The following is an 18,953-nucleotide window of genomic DNA, read 5'->3' on the forward strand; positions in this document are numbered from 1 at the left end:
GAAAGGGAAATGGAAATGAGATGAAGACATTATGGTCAAGAAAAACTCTACCTGGAGAAAATGTGACTGACAAGAGACATAAGGAAATAGATAGGAGATAGGAAGACAGAACAAATGTTGAGACAGCCAATTCACTCCCCCCTTGAGAGTACACTCTGGGCAGTACTTAGATATTGACTAAATTTCAAAGTCCATTTCTGAACTCCCCCTCCAATCCCATAACCAGCCTATTTTGTCCCATTCTCTCCTTTACTTATTTAAAATGCATAGACTGTTATTCCAATGCAAGGCCCTGACAACACAAAGATAAGTGAAGTGATCAGGGACTGGTCTTGTCTAAAAGGGTTCACTTCTGGAGTGCCTGTGTGGCTCAGTCAGTTAAGCATCTGACTCTTGATTTTAGTTCATGTGGTGAACTCAGGGTTGTGAAATCAAGCCCCACATCAGGCTCCGTGCTGAGGGTAGAGCCTGCTCAAAATTATCTCTCTCCCTTTGCCTTTTCCCCCACCTCTCTCCCAAAAATAAATAAATACATAAATAAATAATAAAATAGGGTTCACTTCTGACTCCCAAAGTTGGTCAGCAAGTGTCCGTGCCAGGGGCCCTAATGAGTTTTGCCACTGTTGGGTGTCAGTGTTGTCTCAGGCATTATGACCTCTCTAAAAGTAAGAAAGTGAGTAACATCATTCTACCCACCAGAGCTCAGGGCCTAGTAAAGAAGACAAATAGGTCAGTGGACAGTTATAACCCAGTGGGGCAAGAGCTATGGGGAAGAGAAGTGCCAGAGGCCATGGAAGCTGAACCAAGGGTTCTTACCCCTGACCAGGAGCCAGGAAGGCTTCGTAGATGAAATGCCCCTTCATTTGTTCATTCGGCAAGTAATTCCAGAACTTCTGTTATGTGCCAGACATTGCTCTAGGTGACAAGATATAGTGATGAACAATAAACCTCTGATATCCCAGGGGGAGGAGAAGACAGTAAACAAGTAAGAAGCAAATAAATCATTTAAATAATTTGACAGATGGTGTTAAGTGTTGTGAAGTACACAGAGCAGAATGAAATGAAGGAGAGGATAGGCAGGGAAGCTACTTTATAGTGGGTGGGCAGCAAAGGCACCCAACTATCAAGACAAGCCAGCCATGTGAAGACCTGGAGGAAGAGCATCCAAGGCAGAAGCCAGGGCAAAGGCCTAAAGTGGGGACAAGCCGACCTCATCAAGAAACTGGAGGAAGGCCAGCATGAGTAGAATAAAGTGGTCAAAGAGTAGACAGAGAGGAGATGAGGGAGGAGAAATAAGCAGGGCCAATTCCCAAGGGCCTGGTACAGACTGGGGATTTTATCCATAGAGCAATGGGAAGCCACTGAGAGAGTTTAAGAAAGATATTGTTATGCTCTGATTTACATTTTTAAAAGGTAACTCTGGTCAACTGAATTGTTCACCACCCAAGACTGTGAGCATGTCTCCCTCTCTCTCTTTATTTTTTAAATAAACCTTTTATTTTGGAATAATTTTAAATTCTTAGAAAAGTTATAAAAATAGTACAAAGACTTCTTATACTCTTCACCCAGTTTCTCCTGTTAACATCTTACATAACCGTGGTACAGCCAGCACAATGAAGGCATTTATACTGGCGGACTGCCATCAATTAAACTACAAACTTTGTTTAAACATTCTTTTTTAAAGATTTTATTTATTTATTTGACAGACAGAGATCACAAGTAGGCAGAGAGGCAGGCAGAGAGAGAGGGGAAGAATCAGGCTCCCCACTAAGCAGAGAGCCCGACGTAGGGCTCGATCCCAGGACCCTGAGACCATAACCTGAGCTGAAAGCAGAGGCTTTACCCACTGAGCCACCCAGGCGCCCCACCACTTTGTTCTTGAATTTTAATAGCTTTTCGACCAGTACTCTTTTTCTGTTCCAGGATCCAACTGAGAAGAGTACACTGCATTTAGACCCATCATCTTTTAAATATTCTTTCTGTATTTGAGGAAATATCTCAAGCTAGCAAAAGCCAGAATCTGCTTCCCTGGTTTGTCACAATAGATAAGGGGGAAGAGCGGGCTCAGGCAGGCTGCTTCTGGAGTTACCTGGAGTCACTGAGGCAAGTCATCTAGGCAAGGGATGTAGGAGCCTCCTCAAAAAAACCAGGTGGGAGTCAGTTTACTCAATATAGTCACATCTCTTACTGTCACCTCACAAAATAATGATAATTTTAATACCTCCAAATTAGGAAGAACACAGGCTCAGAATAGGCATTATTTCTACACTGAATAAATTTATCTTTAAGACAAAACTAAAACAATACTTTAAATGTTCTCATTTTTATCTGAGAAGAATGACACTTTATGTGGACATATACCTATCCAGCCCCACAGAGTCTCATCCTGGGACAGTGGCCTCAAAAAAACAAAACAAAACAACAACAACAAAAAAAAAAAAAAAAAACCCCAAAAACCTATGTGGGAATGCAAACTGGTGCAGCCACTCTGGAAAATGGTATGGAGGTTCCTCAAAAGTTAAAAATAGAACTACTCTACAATCCAGCAATTGCACTACTAGGTATTTACCCACAGGACATAAAAATACAGATTTGAAGGGGTACACACTCCCTGATGTTTATACCACCATTACCAACAATAGCCAAACCATGGAAAGAGGCCAAATGTTCATCAACTGAGGAATGGAAAATGACGATATGGTGTGTATACACACACACACACACACACACACAGGAATATTATTCAATCATCAAAAAGAATGAAATCTAGCTATTTGCACTGATGTGGGTGGAGCTAGAGTGTATTATGTTAAGTGAAATAAGTCAGAGAAAAAAATAAAACAGATGAACTTACGAGAAAGAGGGGAAAAAGAGAGAGGGAAGAAAACAAACCATAAGAGATTCTTAACAATAAGAGAACAAACTGAAGGGTGACAGGGGAGGTGGGTGGGGGATGGGGTAGATGGTTATTAAGGAGGGCACTTGTCCTGTTGACCATTGGGTGTTATATGTAAATGCTGAATCACTGAATTCTAGTCCTAAATCCAACATTACACTGTATGTTAACTAACTAGAATTTTTAAAAAAATTTTTTTTGAAGAAAAAGCATAGAAAAATAACAACCAAACCTGTGGATTTATAAAATTATAATCACTTAATCAACAAACATTCACTGAACACCTTGCGTATTTCAGGCACTATGCTAGCCTCTCGAGAGAGAGATCTCCTGACCTGCTCGAGCCTATAGTCCTATGCAGACATCAGAAGAGTCCTGGTTTTAGAAGCATGCTAGGGACTGAGAAAAGCCACATAATGAATTGCAGAACCTGTTCAGAGATTTATTGCTAACCCGATGGAGATGGTGATTACAGGCAACGAGACACTGATGTGTCAGGTGCAAAATGAGCACAACAGTTGGGAGTGCCTGGCAGGAGATCATATCTGGGATGGGAAGGGTGGCCACTCCTCTTCTTGGGGAAAAAAAGCCTCCTGCGAGAGGTGAGATTTCCAGGGTAATTTAATCAGAGGAAATGGGTTTTGAGGCAACTTCAGTTGTGTCCACACCTAAACAAGCAGCCGTCTTTCTTGAGCACAGTATCTCTTCCCTACTCTTTCTTGATCATTTCAGTAGGTCTAAATAGGGATTCAAAGGTTAGAAAACCTCCTGGTAGGAGATCTCAGACCAGAAGATAAAAATCTTGATTCTAGTCAAGATTTAAAAAATAAACAAATACTACTGAGCTCCTATAATAAGCACAGCAGATCCAGACGAAGAGCTACTCAGCTGCCTCCTCCCCAGCAGCAGAGGTAAAAGCCAAGGGCAACAACAACCAAGTGGTGCTGGGGTCACGAGATGAGTTCTGCTCACAGCCATCCGTGAGACTGTGCTCAAGGCAAAGCTAGGCCACTGAAAAATAGGCTACTTGCTTCCTTTTCCTAATGCTGTAATCCGAGAAGCAGTGGTTACTTTAAATAGTGGCTTGGAAGCTTCTTGCATGAGGATATTCCGAGGTGCTTAGTTAAGAATGAAAAACAGTGAGTCCCTGTCTCAAGGACTCTTAAATCAAAATGTCCAGAATCTGCACTTTAGAGAAGCTCTCTGAGTGACACTGACCTATTTAGAACTCTGAGAACTGATGTCCTAAGGGCCCACTACCAATCTTTGGATGGCCACAATGAGAGAGAAGTGAAGGGACAATGCAGATGACTGGGAGAAGGTCTTGTAGGTTGGGACAGGTAGAGGCAAGAAAGAGCAGGGGCATTTCCCACTACCATTCCTGTGCCCCGCTTTGTGTCCTTTTTCGGTAATCTCATATGGTCTGTCGCAGTTCTGTAAACCCTATAGTAGTTACTGCGTAGCTTGACCTTTCCAAGGTTATGTCCACCTTGGTTCTCTAGAGTCCTTTGGGCTAAAAACTTCAAAATCCAGGTATTACTCTCAACACTGTCCAACTTTCACATAGAAGTTTCCAGACAACCTCAAGCCAATCCGCTGGTTAAGAGAGGCTCTAGAATCTAGGCACTTAGAGGGCTTTGTCTTTGGACATCTTGTCCCTCAGCTTCCTCCTCTGTACAGTGGGTTCACTACCAGAACCCACCTCATCAGAATGTCGTGAGCAGCAAATGAGAACATCTGTTCAAACTCTCAGAGTGTGTCTGGAACACAACTCACGTGTGATAAATGTTACTTCAAACATACAACCAGTCAAAAATACTGTCCCTGCCATGGGGAAGTGCCCATAGCACACTCGGCTGAACAGAAGAGTCACTGGGAGGGGGGGGGTGTAGAAAAAGATGAGTTCATTCACAGAGAACTGATGATGCTATATGGAGAATTCAAGGAGCTGTGCATGCCTGGGTGAGAGTGACACAGTAGAGGAAATGGGGGGACACTGCTTGCCCTGGGCGGGGGGGCGGGAATCATGTATGATGCAAAAGGTAAAGGAGGGAAGTGAGAAATTCATTGTCTGTGCGTCTGTCATCCTGGATGAGCAATAGAGATCATAAGAATTCTCAAGTCCAGGCTGCATCATTAGATGAAGAATAAAAAGGATTATTATTAGGGGAAATTGATGCTTTGTGAAAGCAGAACTTTTAGAACAAAGAGAACCAGACTGACATTTTGTGTAGCTGAGAAAGTGCATTTCAATCATGATTCATTAGAATCCTTGGGGTCTTTTGTTTTATTGTTCTCTTGTCCCATTTTCTCCCCCAGGCTCCAGGCTGAACCCTGGAAGGGTAAGGAGTGTATGAAAAAAACTCCTGAAGGAGGGTTTGGGCACGGGGGAGGATTTCTTGTCCAGGAAATACACACAATCTGTATTTTGAAGGGTTTCATTTGAACTGCTTGGAAAATACATCAGAGACGACCTTACATTTTTTGAAGGAGGCTGTTCAGGGGTTGGAGAAGGGCGTGGATGTTAACTATCAGGATTTAAACATAGTTCAAATGAAGGTGATTGACTGCGTTACCTTGGGGAAATTACTTAACCCTTTGAACCTCAGTTTCCTCAGCCGTAAAATGGGATGGAGGTTACAACCGATCTTATAGGGTTGTTGTGAAAAATGAGTCAAAGTAAGCATGGGGAGGTACAGAGCAAGGTCCAGCAGAAAGGGCACTCTCCTCATCGATGTCATTGTTGTTACCACTCCTAACAGGTTATGGGAGCAACAAAGAAGCCTGGCAAATAATTAAGCTGTTTCCTGGCTTAGAATCATTGAAGCCCTGAGAAAACACACAGATCACCCGTTTCAACCCTAATAACAAGGGGAGCCATCACCAGATTTATTTTGTAAGTTCCTTGTCTTTTTTGAGAAAGCAATTATTCCCAGGGCTGGAAAAGTTCACATCTCTCTCTCTCTCTCTCTCTCTCTCTCTCTTGTGTGTGTGGTGTTATGTTAGTCACCTTTAAGTTAAGGAACGGTACTGTTGTGTCAAGACAGACCAATTCTGCACAGATTTTGCCTGTTGCCCCCATCGCATCCCATCACTGGCAACTAATTCCTGAGTCTCCTTTCTTCCCAAAGTTGGCCCCCAAGGCACAAATGGCTCAAGAAGGAATAATTCATATTGTTCTTTCTCAGGTATTCCTGGGTTTTTTAGCCCCAAGTATCGCTGTTTCCATGTTCTGGTTTGTGGACTGCTTTGAAGGTATTTTAGAAAGAGAAGAGGTGTGAGAATGAGAGTAAATGTGCAAAAAATAGTCAAGGACCATGATCCAAAAAAAAGAAAACACATTCTCTCACTCACATACACATTGAATCATTCTGTGAACCCTCATGGAATCCCCACTGTATGGCAGGCCCCGTGCTAAAAGCCTAGAAGTTCCCAGCCTGGAAGTTAGGTAGCAATAAACAATGATAGCAGTAGAGAGGGAGGGACACCTGTCGCACCCTCAGGTTTGGCCCAGTGATGCCTTCTGGTAAGATTACGGGACTCATGTCCTGTGAACCGGCCTCAGGAGTAGGCAGTGAACACCCAGGGATATCCCAAAGTGCCTCTGTGTCCCTCACCTGGCTCCATGCCTCAACTCCCTCATTAGTCTTCATGTTGGAATAAAAGACCACCCCCTTGCTGAATGCCAGTAGGTCTAGAGGACTTCATCATTAGCCATGCCAAAACCATTTTGCTTAATTCCCTTAACGGAGCTTAACAGTTCACAAAACATTTCTATGTTTATTATCTGTTGGTAAGACAGGAAGTTTTGTCCCCATTTACAAATGAGAAAGTTAAATAATTGGCCTGGGGCCTCACATTTCTTTGTATTACTGTGTCAAGATTTTATTTAAATTCTACTTACTTAACATGTTGTGTAGTATTGGTTTCAGGAGTAGAATTCAGTGACTCATCACTTACATCTGAGCCCCACTGCTCATCATCGCAACCGCCCTCCCTAATGGCCATCCCTCATCTAGCCCATCCCCTGTCCACCTCCCTCCATCAACCCCCAGTTTGTTCTCTATCCTTAAGAGTCTCTTATGGCTTGTTTCCCTCCCCCTCTCTCTCTCTTTCTCTCTCTCTTTTCCCTTTCCCCCATGGCCTCACATCTCAAGGGTAACTGAGCTGGGACCTGAACCCAGGTCTTCGGATTCCAATCTAGTGCTCCTCAAAGCCAGCCAAGATCATCGCTACTTCCTGGCCACTATGGTGAAGGTACTCTTTCCTCTCAAAAGTAGATACATCATACATGTGATGGAGAAAATAAACTTGAAATAGAGTTAGCATCCCACACTGCATTCTTCTTCAAAGAGCTCCAAGGAAGGAGGGGCTGAGAGCTCTCCTATCCTCTGATGCTCACAGCAGAGACTGCCCAGTCCCTTGTGCACCAGGAAGAGGTCAGATTATGGGGGAACAGCTAATAATAGTGACCGGTTCCTGGAAGCTTACCATGAGGCTAGCACTGGGCAGCATGTTTCAGCTGTATCACTCCAAGTCCCCTGCCTCACCTGCTGCCACCTGTGCAACCACAGCCCCTGTCACTGCCATTATTTAGGGAATTCTCCTCATCAACAGGGAAAACCCCAGGAACAATCCCCTCATGCATATTAGTATCTACTACCCACACACCCTTGTCATCCCATGAACACTGTGGCCTGCATTAAAGCACTGCTGTGCGCCCAGGATGTAGCCTCTTGGGAAGGCTAACAGACTTGGGGTCTCTTAGATCCTCACTGTACCCCTGGACCCAAGTCTACCTTCTGTTATCTTGGCCTCTGAGCCACTGTGTGTCCCACATCACCAGGTGAGAAGAGATCCTTCAGCTCACGGCTCTAACCCCTGCCTCACAGGGGGTGAGAAGTTCTTGGAGTCAGGCAGGGTGGGATTCCTCATAGTATCTTCCATGGTCCCTGTGACCCCACTTTTTTGCCCAGGCCCCATGCAGAGGGCTCCTCCCTTCTCTCATAGTCCAAAGCTATATAAAGAAATTGGGAAAAGCTGAGAATCTAGGCCCCACAAATCAATCGAAACTTGCTGGAGAATTCTGTAAAAGAGACAGCTCGGGGAGGTCATACAGGAGTGGTGCCAGCCCAGAACTCTTAAAAGCAACCCCCCCCCCCCCACAGAAACAACAGCTGTCATTCCCTGAGTCCTCACATGCTTACCTAATTATCCCTCATAGCACCCTTTGAAATGAGTACTATTACTGCCTTCAACTTAGATAAGAAAATGGAGTTCAGATGGTCACTTGATGAGGTCATACTCCAAGCTACAAAATCAGGAGATGCGCCCCATCTACCTGACTGCAGAACCTAGACTCTGAACCCTAATTCAACACTCAGCCCCAGGCCTGGCCGTTTGTAAAGGTTTGCGGATGCAGGTAGCATTTCGAATTTCTTGCATTTCAAGTGCTCTGAGAAGCAATGATAAAGGAGAGTTTAAGTATTGGGTGGGTGGGTGGGAGGGAGGAGGAGAAGCTGTTAATTTTAGATCTGTAATTCAGACTGCTCATTAGGTGGCAGACGTGTCACCGTGCCCCTTATCTTTGCCATCCACCTTCTAAAATAAAAGAGTCAGGGCCTATGATTTCCTCAGTGGGAAGATCCTTCTTTGACATACTTAAAAACCCTGGGGATGATGAGACTTTCTATAAAAAAAAATCTCTTTGGAGATTCTGGCATGTGGAAGTCTCCTGTCATTTTCCCCAGTTTTCCCCAAACATGTCCTCAACACCTAGTAGAAAGCAATACGAGAATATCTCAGAAATTTGGTTTTTGAGCCTGTCATGCCTCAAGGGGACCAGACTGATAAAACTGCCAGTGGGATCTGGTCAGTCTGGGCCCCTCATTCCTGTGGTCTGGGTCATACAGATGCCCTTAGCAGAAATGACTTGTAAACTCTTACCCCCTAAAACACTAAATTTCTCCTCCTCGCTACTTTTTTTTTTTAAGATTTTATTCATTTATTTATTGGGGGGGGGGGGCGAGGGTAGAGGGAGAGGGACAAGCAGATTCCATGCTGAGTGCCTAGCACAACATAGGGCTGATCTCACTACTCTGACCTGAGCCGAGATCAAGAGTCGCATGCTTAACGGACTGAGCCACCCAGGAGCTGCCCTCCTCCCTACTTTTATCAGTTCTACATAAATTGAAAATTAAGTAATTATTTCACATAGTCAAAGTAAGGACCCTAAAATTAGAATTCTAGCCAGCTTGCGGTGTCTATCATATTGCCCCTGCCCCACAAGACAACGGATGATAGTAGCTCACATCCATCTGGTGTTCAGTGTGTGCCAGGCACTGTTCTCCAAGTGTGGCCTAGGAATTGGGTTTGAAATGCAAATTTTCAGGCCCCACCCCAGACTTACTGAATCAGAACCCCTGAGGACGACAGAGGCCTGCAATCTGTTTTAACAAGTTTTAAACGAATGATTCTGGCGCATTCTAAAGTTTGAGAACCCTGCCTTACTTTACAGAGTCCTCACAAACACTGTAGAAGGTATGGGAATATTGAGCATTACTGTTCCCATTTTATAGAGAAGGAATCTGAGTCTCAAAAGTACTGTGCCGCCTGCCCAAAGTAAGTAGTGACACAAGGACTGGAACGCAGGTCATTCTGCTACCCTAAATATGCTTCCCTACCCGTGAAAAGGAAGCATGACAGGGAGTCAAGGAGACAAATGGCTAGTCCCCTGGAAACCAATTAAAGGAAGCTTCAGTCCAGGGTTGGGAAAAAAAATTAACATCTATGGAATAGCAGTTATGTGCCAGTCACGATACATAAGTATCTCATCTCATTTAATTCTCACCAAAGCCCATGCCAGGTAAGCATCCTGAAATTTGATCAGATCAGATAGTAAGCAACTATGCCAGGCTGTCACAAAGCAAGGTGCAGAGCAGAATCTGAATCCCGCTTAGTCTGTCTCTAAAATCCTCCCAGCCTTCCGGGAGCACACATACACATTCAGCATATTCACAAGCGTCCTCATGGCTAGGAGACCAGAAAACCAAGGCTGAATACATATGCAGCAGTAAATGAGATCACCCTGCTCCAGGGGTGAAAAACCACCTTGACAGCAATTGTGTGACTTTCACAGCGTCATCAATCATCCCGGCTGCTCCTCCCCTCCCGTCTTCTGCTCACAAAACCACAGACTTTTTCCTTTCACCTTCTGAGACAGGGAAGTCAGGTTCTCACTAAACTGAACATGTTTCTGCTCTTCCTATTAATTGCACATTCACCTACCTTTCCAGGGAAGCAAGGCCCTTCATGGGCAAGGACTCCAAGAATGAGATGAAATACCAGTTGAAACCCTAGCGATATTCAGGGAGGATTATCATAATGTTATGGATACTTTTAACCAGCATACAGAATACATACACACCCTCGAAACTGGCGTAGAATCTACCAGCAACCTTCTAAGCTGATGGCTTAATTAACTTGCAGACTATGTATGCCATGTCATGAAATGTCTCTAAAAATCTAAGAGCACAGGAACATATAAAATTTAGAAACCACAGTTTCTCAGCCATCATTCCGTAGAGGTTTGTTTGTTTGTTTTTTAAGTTCATTTATCTTTAAGTAATCTCTGCACCCAAAGTGGGGCTGGAACTCACCACCCAGAGAGATCAAGAGTCACATGCTCTCCTAACTAAATCAGCTAGGTACCCTTAAAGGCCTTTTGTTTTTGAGAAACAGAAAGTTACTTTCCCTTTTCACTTAAATATATTTCCCCCTTGGTTCATAAAATCGAGGAAACATAAAATGAAAACTCTGGGTGAAAATATTTGACATAAATAGATAAAACAGTTCCAAAACCTTTGTAGCCTAAAACCTGCACATGGCTCTCAGCTGCTTTCAGGATGGAGCCCAGGCAACCCAGACTGCTTCATCAAGCCCTTGTGATCAGGGGGCTGCCCACACTCCAGCCCTGAAGCCTGACATGCCCTGCCCCAAACACAGTGCTCAAGCTATAGGGTTCTCAGAAGGTCTCAGGTTCTCTCCTGCCTTCAGGCCCTCACACCTGTGGGTCTCTCTGCCTGGAATTCCCCCCTCAGGCCAGGTGCCACCTCTTCAGAGAAGTGTCCCCAATTTCCAGGGCCGTCTCCCACAGCTTTGTGTGCTGACCCTCATCACATTACTTCTCACCCTATTTTGTGATCATCTATTTACTTTGGTATTACCTTCCAAGATGCAAGCTCCAGTGAAGGTTCCGGTGGCCCAAGACCAAGCAGGCACATAGTAAACACTCCCAACATCTTTGTTGAATGAACAAGTGAATGTGTAAATTAATGAATGATGATCCTTATGCATTTTCCCAGAAGCTCCAGATACACCAGGAGAGATATGATTATTCTTTCCCTGTATCTTTAAGATTATGTTCCCACTCCCCGAGACTCATCTAGTCCAACAGGGTCAGAAATATCTCAAGGCCCTAGTCCAAAACATTATCTAGAGAAGCCCGTTATCATGATCTCGATGTATCTAGATAAGCCCAGGGGTATCCACCAAATTCAAGATTCTTGAGATCGGTGACAAAACCAAAGGCAGGCAACTCCTGGAACTGGTTCTTGTCTGAACTAATCTGGAAACTCACTTTGGTTCAGAACGTCTTAGCATTAACGCCAGCGTAAATGCGTTTTCAGTCTTTGTACCCGGGTCTGGGGCGGGGGGGTGAGTGGGCTGTGCCCCACCCCCACCCCGACGCCCGTGTGCAGGAAGGTCTGGGATCCTACCTGGCCTGGGAGTGGGACCAGGGCCGCACGCACTCCTCATCCTCAGGTCTTGGACACACCGCCGGCAGCAGGGTCCCTGGCAAAAAGATGACTCTTCCAGACCTAGGCCAAGACCCGCCCGACCCTTCCAGACCTAGGCCAAGACCCGCCCGTGCCGGCACTCTGACCCGCTGACCCAGAAGGGGTATTTCCGGTCCGCCCACCGGAAGTGAGTGTAGCGCTTAGCCGAGGACCCACCAAGGATCCCCGCGACCTGTGTGCAGCATCTACAGATTTGTCACCTTAGGAGTTGAGGACTTTCTGAGCTGAATACCTTTCCTGACAACAAGGGCAGAGCCGTACCTGATACCCGGAGCACATTCTGGAGGAGTGACTGAGTGACATGGTCTTGGCCCCATTCCCAGGTCGGGGGTCCTCAAGCCTCGTTGTGGCCCCTGAGCATCCCTCTCAGTTCTTTCCGAGCCCCTGCTTGGGCATCTCTGCTGTCTGCTCAAACTCAGACCCTGCTGAAAACCCGCTGGGGCGGCTGTTGGTGCCAGAGGAAGGTGAGTGCCAGCGGGAGACTGGGAGGGGCTGGGACCAGGACTATGGACCTCCATACACATCTCAGTCTCTCCCTCCAGGTCGCTGGTGCAGTTGCTCAGAGTGGAAGTTCAAGGTTCCACCTTTCACCACCTTTTCCCAGGACTGCCAGGTCTTCCAGCTGATTGTCTTCTGCTTTAGGGATCCATGGCTGGTGGGGTCAGCAGCAGGGGATAGCACGGGGCCTGGGCAGCTAATAAGACTGGTAGACTAGGAGTACCCTTGACAAGGCCATGACCAGCTACCTGAGGCTTGTGGTGAGCTGCCTTAAGGCAGGCTGGGTAGGGAGGAGAAGCTAGTTCTCTAGAGGGTAGATCAGTTTCTCTAGGCCCAAAGGTTGGGGCAGTGCCAGATCTACTGGGCTGTGAGCCTGAAGCTACTTCCTGGCAGTGGTCACCCGTCAATGGCAGGTATCCAGTATGAGGAAAGGAGGCATGTTTGACCAGGACCCTTTCCTGGCATATCTGATGGTCTTCACTGAAGGAAGCACCCCAAGCTACACCCTCTGTTTCTTGGTGGGGGAGTCATGATCCCAGTGCCAGCTGTGGATCGAGAGGCTTATGATGCTCAAGGTTGTTCCCACGTGGCTCAAGGGCTCTGTTAGATACAGCCCTATTAGGGGATGCCTCCTTACTAGAGATCACTGTCGACCTGCACGTTTTCAACAGCCACCCACTCTCCCTTCCCTCCACCAGTACAAGGCCTACCTACACAACCTGGTGGAGGAATGAATTTCTAAGTCACTGGGGAGGCCTGAGCCCTCACTCCTCATTGTATAGATCCCTTGCCCCTCACCTGGACCAATAAACTGGTTCTTGCCATGGGCAAACAAAGAAAAACAAATATAAAGCAATGTATAGATAGTGCAGGGAAGACCAAACTGTGATATTGTCCCAAAATATGATTTGCCAAAGATAACCGTTGTAAGAATATTTTGGAGGTTGATAGGCAGTGAGACTGTAAGACAAAGCCAGTTCACAGATGACCACTTACAATATATATGTATTTTTAATATTTCTAGTGGTTGCCCCAAAGTGAAAATCAGGAGGTTCATGTAACTGAAATATTTTCATGGAGCTTTCAGGATGGCTGAGAAGTAAATAGAGTGTCACAAAGTAGCATGAAAAGCACTATGATTTATAGGTTATCAGGCAAAATCCAAAGATCTGCCAACTCATTAGCAAAGATTAGCTGAAGCTGATCAGTTACTTTCATGCAGGGTGTGTTCTCAAGGTTGTCACAGTCCCTACCTGACCATTTCTAAAACCATTCTGGCCCCCTTATGCATCTGAGTTTGCAGTCATTGATGTCAGTCCTTACAAAGCCCTTCTGTAACATTATGAGTATTATGAACACTGCCTACAGTCTTCTTTTCCATTATCTCCATGTCAGTGTATACAACTCTACCTATTTATTTCACTGTGTGACTATATTATGATACATATAACCAGTCCTATCCTGCTGGATATTTCAGTTAGATCCATTTATCTTCAGTTACAAGCAACAGAACAGTAAATACCCTTGTTTATATCTTTGCATATTTTGTGGGCATTTCTCTTGAATAAAATTCTAAATGGGAAATTATTAAGTAAAAGGAACACATATTTAAAATTTCTATAGATAATTCCAGAATGGGGCAGTAGGTTTAGAATCTAAGCCTTTTTTTTAGTCCTAAGCAAGGGACAAGGAGTGGTTGAACTTGGGAGACTAGCATCAAGAGATGAACTGTCTACCATACTTCATACTCCAGTATTCCTATCCCTAGCTAATGGCTATAAAGATGATATTGCAAATGGACCTAGCAGGATAAATATATTTAGAATTCTAGCTGAAAAGTTAATTCAGAGCATGAATTACAAACTGGGCATGAAAAACAAAATGAAGTAACAAGTCTCGTTATATTTATGACATTCTTCAATTCTTATTAAGAACCAAAGGATTTTTTTATCCAAATGTGTTCATGAGTTTTTAGTTTTTTGGCATTTTTATTGTCTAAAAAGGAACTGCCACCTATATTCCCTCCTTTTGTGTTTCAGGTTTATTTCCCTTTCTGTTTTTAATAGATTAACCTGATGTTACTCTGTGAAGGCGACTTGTGTTTCCAAGGCTTAGGCTCTCCTGTGTGGAAATAAAGATAAAAATTTCCAATCAAAAGTGCAATGAAGTATTGATTAAATTAGCCTCTTTTTTTTTTTTTTTAATGATAAATGCAGCAAATGGGATGACTTGATGGTTAACAGTGCAGACTCCCTGGGCATAAGGCCTGACTTCCCCAAATACTGGCTGGGGCAAAGCATAACCACTCTCTACACCTCTGTCTCCTCATCTCTTAAGATGAGAGTGATAATAAGGTTATAGTTCCTTGCACAGAATCTGGCACAAAATAATGTTAATTGTTATTATTTATTCCAACATAATAGCCAACCCCACCCCCTCCTAAAGTTCTACAGGGTGCTGCAGTGCCCACGACCAAATAAGCCTCTGGGCAGCTGTTCTGTGAGTTGACAGTCATGTCATGGCCAAGTCGGAATGAATAACTCCTTCAGGGAAACACACCAGGAGTTGGGCTCAGTTTTAAACTATACTTTAGATGCAACATGCTAGATAATAAGAGGCCTGGTAAGAGACTAATAGCTGACCTTTACTGAGCACTTATTCTCTGTCACACTCTTTGAAGCATTTTATGAGCATTTTCTCACTCTATGCTCACAATAATCCTATGCAGCCAGTGGTATTATGACCATCGCTGTTTTCCAGGTGAGAAAATCAAGTATAGAGTGTTTAATCAATCAACTTGCTGAAGGTCACACTCTTGTTTAATAAGATGGCACAGACCTTATGACTCCAGAATGTATGCTCTTAACCATTAGAATAAGTTAGAAACAATTGCAGAAAGAGATAAATCACAGGTAGAACAAAAGAGAGGAATTCAGATGCTGTGGACTGGATTGTAAGCAGCAGACACTATTCAAAGTACTACCAACATGTATTAGGAAGTTTATTCCTTACAGCAAACCTGGGAAGTATATATTACTGATAGCACTTTTATGGATAGGCTTAAGCTGTTGAGTACTCAGGGTCACAGAACTGTTAGTGATAGAGGTGAGTTTCCAAAGCATTCCCAAGCTTTCTCCCTAGGAATGCGGTAAGAATTCCAAACACAAGTGAGTCATCCTCCTCACTCAGCAAATATTTATTAAGCACTTACTGGTGTCAGGCACAAATGAACACTACAGGAATGGTTCCTGCACTAGGGAACAGAGATTATGTAGAAGAGAGATATAATTTATAAGGCCAAATGAGTAAATAACATAATATTATATAATTAATGTATAATTAGCACCATTACAGGGCCCAAGAAATGTCTAACTGATTTGACAAATGTTTATAGCAAGTTATAGGAAAATAATTCTAATTCTTAAAAAAAAACGGGTAGGGGGAGACATTTGCTTCTCGTGTATTTCATACCCTAGAAGACCTACCTATTAAGAGACAGCTAGGACTAATCAGGGTATTTAGGGAATTACTGAGTTTTTCAACTTTCCCACCTGTGATCAAAAGTATAAGATTGTGGTTATGCAATAGCCTAGGCAAACCGTCAGCTTTTGCACAGACTTGCCCTGAGTTTAATAAGAATTAAGGTTGCAACCTGCTCATGGTTTTGAATCAAAACATTTACTGATTTCATCAGAAAGGAAACAGTAAAGGAAGAGAAGGAAGACTGGTTAGGAGTGAAGTGATCACAGCCCTTTTCTTTTGTAAGGCACAGTATCTGGTGTGGATTAACATCTATGTACAGCAGTTTCGGAGCTTTGTAATTTGTTTTTCTTTTTAAATGGCTGTCTTATCAATGGTAATGTATAGGGTCTTAGTGTTACAGGATTTAACTCCCCCATTGTAAACGTTTTAGTAAATCTATAGTGATTTAAGCCATCTTCTTTATCTTTGAAATTTTTATACCAGGAACATGTCCATTGTAAAAAAAAAAAAAATTAGAAAAACACATGAGCAAACTGAAAAAAATCAAATAAAATCAACCGAATAAGTCCAGAGGCCAGAAATTAACTGTTGCTGACATTTTGGCATATATTCTTCTAGTCTCAATAGTATTAAATACTTTGTATTATTATTAAATAACTTGGGCTCATACGCCTTGTTAAGTTTCTGTATAGGTTAATTGTGAATATCCTTCATGTCATTAAATACACATCTCCACTATCATTTTTGATAGTTGTATAGAATGTGTGTGTGTGTGAGTGTGTGTGTATGCATATCTATCTATCTATCTATTCATCTATATCACTGTTTATTTACCTACTCTGTTGTTGAACATTAAGAATTTTTTAACATTTTACTATTATAAGTAATTATATGAGGAACATGGTCGGGTATAACTCTATCACATTAGTATAAATTTCTGAAAGTAATATTTCAGGGCCAGAGAGTACGGATATATTTGCAAGGTTTTGAATATATAGTTTTTAATGGTTTTCTTTTCTGCCTTTCTTTTTTTTAACTTTTTATTTTGAAATAATTATAAACACAAGCAGTTGCAAAAATGGTACAGAGACGTCTCTTACATCCTACAACCAGCTTCTCCCAACATCTTATATATATTACAGTATAAACACTAGGAAATTGACATTGGCACAATACAAGAAGTTACTACAGACTTTACTTGGATTTGACCAGCTGAATTATTTTTTAAGCTGAATTATGTTTTTATTATTAATAGAATGGTAAGAAGCATCTTCCTTCCTACTTTCTCTCCTTGCACAACTGCCTTTAGAATTTCTTTCTAATCTTGTAAAGAATAAAACTATGTTTAGTAGATTATTGTCTTCTGTTGAAAATGAAGAGGAGGAAATCCAAGTAAAAGCCCCTCACATAGATGCACAGGTGGTGAACCACCATTTAAGGCACAGGAAATGGTAGGGTTCTGCCCTTCTTTAGGTTCTTCACAGTCATTTTAATTCCTTTATGACAAACTAGAACAGGGTTTCCCAAAACCTGGGAATACAAAATGGTTATCACAGGCTTGTACAATGAGAAAGTTGCCACTTTTTCCTTCACTCCTCTGATTACTTCAAGGAGAAAGTCTCCGTGCATGTCTATGGCAAGTAGCATGGAGATAGGATGCAAATGACTGAAGTTAGGGATACGTTGCGTTAAAGCATCTTGGTCCATAAAGAACCGACCAATCATATGGTCTACTATGTTCTTCTTTGGCTTTAGTTTGGGTTAGAGAAGATAGCTCTTGGTTCTCTTATGGGATCTGCTTGCTAGAAAGAAGAAACATAAGAAGGATCCTACATCTATTAAGCATTTACTATATGCATTTTATTAACTCCTCAGAACAAATCAATGAAATAGGTCCTATTAGTAACCTCATTTTATACATAAGGAATTTGCCCAAGTTTTCCATCCTCTGGCAGAGCTGAGATTCAAATCAGGCCTATTGGAGTTTAAAACCATGCACTTGAGTACTGGTTTCTCATTAAACTTAAGAACCATAAGTCATTTCTAGAAAATGCAGGGTGGAGTTATCCTTGCTAGGAGTTTGGTTCACTTTACTGTGGGTCTAGTGATTGCATACCCGAAGGTACTTCTAGTACTTTATTTATACTAGTGATTGCATACCCTAAAGTACACTCTTCACCTACAGACATCTTCCTGATAGGAGAGGAAATTTCACAGTCAACTTCATTTCAGACCTGCATCTTTCAAAGAAGGAAAGAATGTCTCATAGACATTCAACCCCTGCCATTCCACCCTCCTTCATTTTTCCACTATTGGAAAGTTTTCCACTTTCCTCCAATCATTCCTCTCGTTGAATATCCCAAAGGTTTTCCAGTATCATTAGAAAACCAAATCAGAGAAGCAAATTTAGCATCTGGGAAACACTAAAGTGAAGTTTCACTTAAGTATTTAAAACATTTCCAAATTTCTGCTAGGTACTGAGGAAAGAGAGCAAAGGAGTATAAAACTTGGCTTCTGCCAACAAGAGTCCGGTCATGGTCACGAAAGTCTTCATGCTACAATGCTTTAGATTTCCAATTACTTTACCCCCTTTGGTGGATTTATGGATTACTTTACAAATGATCAGCTTTAGGGCAAAGATCCTGAGACCACCAAAGTGTTAAGAGACCGTCAAAACAAATAGCACAATTCTAAAATTATAATTCCAAAATGCAGGTAAATTTGATTGACAAAAATTGCACACTTGTTTTGTGACCTAATTTTAAATTTGAAACTATGTGAGCCTGAAACAAAGGCTTGCTTGCTTGCTTAAAGGTAATTTATGTGCGAGCAAGGGTGAAGGATGGAGGAATGATTCAGAGAATAAGGAAGAAACAATGAGGATACATTGCTACATTAGCCACTCAATAGCTAAATGGTACTCATCCCACAGAACCTTATGAAGAACCTTATGAAATCTCAGGACTGCCTACTCCAAAAGATGAAAGGAGGAAGTATATTTCCATAGATTTCCCATTAGTCAAGAATCCACAGTTGTGGGCCAGGCTCATATGACTGAAGCAAGCTCCCACTATTATCCCGTATTGCAACATTAGAGAAGCTGTAGGGCAGGGGGCAAGAGATACATGGCAGGGTCCCGAGGAAAGATACCACCACGTAGCGTACACCTGAATCTGGCAAAATTTCTAAGAAATTTAGCCTAGGAAATGAGGCTAATG

General features: G+C 42.8%; 1 pseudogene; it reads left to right on the top strand.

Annotated features, from left to right (window-relative positions):
- The first annotated feature begins 11,912 nt into the window (after window positions 1-11,912).
- LOC131831149 (interferon regulatory factor 3-like) lies at window positions 11,913-12,986 on the top strand (annotated as a pseudogene).
- Window positions 12,987-18,953: the final 5,967 nt, after the last annotated feature.

Source organism: Mustela lutreola, chromosome 5, assembly GCF_030435805.1.
Source record: "Mustela lutreola isolate mMusLut2 chromosome 5, mMusLut2.pri, whole genome shotgun sequence".
Taxonomy (NCBI): domain Eukaryota; kingdom Metazoa; phylum Chordata; class Mammalia; order Carnivora; family Mustelidae; genus Mustela; species Mustela lutreola.